Here is a 3,354-nt window from a genome sequence, read left to right as displayed (position 1 = left end):
TTTACCCCAATATCTTTAATCCCATTAAAATAATATTCTTCCATACAGTTACCATTTCAACTTTTAAATGATCATCTGAAAGGTGAGTTCAAATGAAATCTCCCATTCATTAAGATTAAACTAAGTGAAACATTTTATTGCCTGCTGTGCACCTGAATTAATATGGAAATTTCAGTGCAAAGTTGATTTAAGCAGAAGAGTGTCATCAGTTTACTGAAGACAGATGTTATTTTTTGAATATTCAAATGTAAATTCTTCTGACTTTCTCCTTGTACTATAGTTATCTGCAAAAATGTTACAATTATCATGTACTGAAATGAAACAAAAATAGTGGTAAGTACACATTAGTTTTGCGAATTGGATCCATACGTTAGCCTTTTTTGATATCTCCTAATTTCATAAATGTTAAATTGTTACTTTTAATTCTCAGTACAATAATAAATATGACACTCCAAATATAATTTCCGGCAATACAGGATTGGAAATGGGAGATAAATAGATAAGGATTCTAGTTATGAAATTAGTGAATTGATGAAACTAATGATTGGCTAGATGATGTTTTGGAATCATGTTACTCATAAGAAAATAATATTAATTTAAAATTCACTTCTTCTTGAAATATGTGAGACCAATTAAACATACAGATTTATAGCATAGATATTTAAATTCAATCAGTAATAAAATGTCTACTATCAAGAAAATCTCAGGAAGTGACAGATTTAAGGTTGAATTCTACAGAATATTTAAACTGCAATGAATCATTTTTGTATAAATTAAAATCCTCTAGAGGAGCAGAATCAGTATAGAACTTCCCAAGGTGGTGTACTCCGCAGGCGTGCAGAATCAGAGATGGGGAGTTCACAGTGGCCTCTGTGTTCTAAAGAATCAGAGGGTCCTGCAGCTGTTGACTCCAAGAAGCTGGAAGCCAAAGAACAAAAGGACTAATGATGCAGCGCTGTTCTGGGAATACAGGACTGGAGGCTCACAGATATAGTCCTTTAGAAGACCTGATGACAATAGGTGATGGAAACAGCAAAAGAAGGATAGTTAAAGCAGAAAGAAGCTTCCAAAATGCAGTAGAGGTGCTCCCTTTCATTCCACCTGGATTGCAAGCCCTTTGGATGCTGCCAAATAAATCACAGTGGATCTTTTCTCTTGTTGCTGGCCTCCATGTGAGTTATCTCTTGAAACACTCCAAAGACATACACCGAAGTGTATTTTATTGATCTGTAAGGCATTTCTGACTGTAGTGCTTGATATATCATAATTGACAGCCTCACTTTTTCACACTCTCCCCAAAAACCAAAGAAGAGATAACACCATATTCATATTATGATGCCAATATTAATCTGCTGGCAGAATCCTACTGGAAAAGACATATCATCCCAATGTCTCTGAAAAACATAGGTGCAGAAATTCTCCCAAATACACTAGCAAGATGAAATCCATGCTATAGTTTAAGGATCCTTCTGGAGTACTAAGTAGAATTTATCACTGGGTTGCAGGGATGGCTCCATGCCACCATATCAATAATTATGTTATATCAAAACTAACAGAATGAAGAACAAAAACCCACAAGATTATTTTTCACAGAAAGAGAAAAGACATTGAAAAAAATTAACTGAAAGAAATTAACTGAAAGAAATTAACTGGAAAAATTAACTGAAAGAAAATACAATGACATATGAAATGATTAGATACTCAGATACTTGAAAAGAAATCTATTGACAACAACTACAAAATAAAATGTTTGGGAATAAATTTAATTAAAGAGGAGAGAGATATGTACATTGAAATATATAAAATATTGGTAACAAAACTATTGAAGACAAAAATAAATAGAAATATATGGCATTGTTATTATATGAAGAATTGCAAAAATGGTCATAAAATCTAATGTTATGTACATATAGTCTTATATTGTGCCTACCAATTATTGTTGTCAATTTTTGAATTATGTAGGTAAAAACCCTAAAATTCTTTGAAACTGCTAGAAGATATTTAGCAAAGCATAACAAAGCCAAAAGCATGACCATAGTTTACTTGAAAATCTGCTACAACCCCTTAGTGATAAAAGCATAATCATATCTGCAAAAACAATTGAATAAACTACAGCCAAGAAACAAATTTCCACACTGATTTAATTGGTTTTTGACAATGGTAACAATAAGGAAAAGATCATTTTCAATAAATGGTGCTAGACATATGGATACTCACCTACAGAAGAAAGAAATGAAATGTTCATCTCCGATCATATACAAAATGATTTCAAAAGGGTTTGGCACAAATATGTTTATACAACATGTAACTATAAGATTGCTGGAAGAAAACCTAACGGAAAAGCTCTACTTCATTTAGATAATGGTGCTAAGGCTGTGTCTCCTAGCAAAAACAAACCAGACAGATAGGATTATACTAAACTAAAAATTTCTGTATAATGAAGGAAATAATCAACAGAGTGAAGAGAAAGCTTATAGAAGGGCAGGTTTGTTGCAAACTTATGTGTGCTTGAGGGTTAATACTCAAAATTCTTATGGAAATGAAGCCAGTCAATAATAAGTAAGTTAATAACCCAATGAAAAAGAGTAATGGATTTGTCAATGGAAAACTTAAACACACAAGTCTTGTAGAGTGAAAAAAAGGGAGATACTGGTCACACGATATACAATTTTAATTGTAAGATAAACAAATTTTGTAGGCTAAAATATGAAGAATGTACTCAACAAATTTGACTTGCTAATCAAAACTTTATTGAAAGTAGAATTTAAATTCTACTGAGGAAGCCAATAAGGATAGATATGGGCTCGGGAAATAGCTTGTCGGTCTAAGTGTCTGCCTGACAAGCTCAAGGACCCAAATTTGATCCCTGGCACTGCATACTGTGCTGGCTCTGAAACCAGGTGTGGTGGCACACGCCTATAATCCAAGTGTTGGAGAGGCTGAGACAAGAGGATCACTTTCAGTCTGAGCTGTGTAGCAAGATATTGTGCTGAATAAATAAAATAACAAATTCAAAAAAAGATAGAAAGTAGAATTTAATTGTTCTCACACCCCCAATGACAAATACTTCAGGTAAAACATATAATAAATAACTTTAACTTAATTTGACCATTGAACATTGCATATATATATTCACATATGCTAATAATATATCATATACATATGGAACACTGTATACATAATGCCAAGATTCAAACTCACCCCTCAGTAATTGTTCTCTGAGAAGACATGAGATTTTTGTGTGCATTTCTCTTTAACTTGCTCACGGCCTCAAGCTTTACTCAGGAGAACACACATCTGCACACTGACAGTGACGCTGACTCTGCTGGAGTTCTGCCTGTGGTGCCAGAGTGA

This window comes from Octodon degus, unplaced genomic scaffold (assembly GCF_000260255.1).
Source record: "Octodon degus isolate 3935 unplaced genomic scaffold, OctDeg1.0 scaffold00436, whole genome shotgun sequence".
In the NCBI taxonomy this organism is placed as follows: domain Eukaryota; kingdom Metazoa; phylum Chordata; class Mammalia; order Rodentia; family Octodontidae; genus Octodon; species Octodon degus.
The sequence above is the reverse complement of the archived record's forward strand: the minus strand, read 5'-3'. Positions refer to the sequence as shown.